The sequence below is a fragment of the Brassica oleracea genome, chromosome C6 (assembly GCF_000695525.1).
Source record: "Brassica oleracea var. oleracea cultivar TO1000 chromosome C6, BOL, whole genome shotgun sequence".
Lineage (NCBI taxonomy): Eukaryota > Viridiplantae > Streptophyta > Magnoliopsida > Brassicales > Brassicaceae > Brassica > Brassica oleracea.
The window spans coordinates 6468637-6469808 of NC_027753.1; positions in this window are offsets into that span (position 1 = coordinate 6468637).

Here is a 1172-nt window from a genome sequence, read left to right on the forward strand (position 1 = left end):
AAGATGGAGCACTTCGTGTCACATTGTCCTACACAACCAAGAGAAGAAGCTAACCTCACGGAAACACAAGAAGCAGATGCATTATATATGCATGAAGTAGTATTCCTCAACGAAAAGATAGTGTTTCCGAAGAGGTTTGACGAGTGCGATTGAAATACGAGTATATGGTACCTTGACAATGGTGCAAGTAACCATATGACATGCACGAGAGAGTTCTTCTCAAACCTAGATGAGAGAATCAAAGGCAAAGTCAAATTCGGTGATGGATCAAACGTTGAGATTGTTAGGAAAGTATCGAGCATCACACACATTGGAGTTGGTACATGGTGACTTGTGCGGTCCGATATCACCATCAACACCAGCAGACAATAGATATGTATTTGTCTTAATTGATGATTACTCAAGATATATGTGGACGATGCTGCTAAGAGAGAAGAGTGAAGCGTTTGATCGGTTCAAAAAGTTCAAGGAGTACGTGGAGAATCAAACGAAGCTAAAAATCAAGACTTTTCGCACCGATAGAGGAGGAGAGTTCACATCTTCTGATTTCATTCGTTTTGTGAAGAAAACGGTGTAACTAGACATCTCACCGCACCGTATACACCGCAACAAAACGGTGTGGTCGAGAGACGAAATAGAACACTAATGGAGATGACAAGGAGTTTGATGAAAGCAATGAAGATTCATAATCAGCTATGGGGAGAAGCAGTACATCATTCAACGTATCTCATCAACCGCATTGCTACAAAGGCTTTGGAAAACAAAACTCCATACGAAGGCTTATATGTTAAGAAACCGAACATTGAGCATCTAAGGGTCTTTGGGTGTGTAGCTTTCACAAAAATCAATGCTCCACAAAAATCAATGCTCCACATCTCAGAAAGCTCGATGATCGATCAAGGATGGTGATCAATCTCGGGACAGAGCCTGGTTCAAAAGCTTATAGGCTCTATGATCCTGTCACGAAGAAGATTATTGTTAGTAGAGACGTAATCTTCGATGAGAAGAGAAGTTGGGACTGGTCTACAACAACAATGACTACAAACGATGAACCGAGAGCTTTCAAACTTCCTCATATCGATGTTACAGAAGAAGGAGATGGTGATGAGCATCAAGATCACCAACACCACGAAGAGCAAAACAATAATGAAGAAGAAGAAGTTGTAGATGCA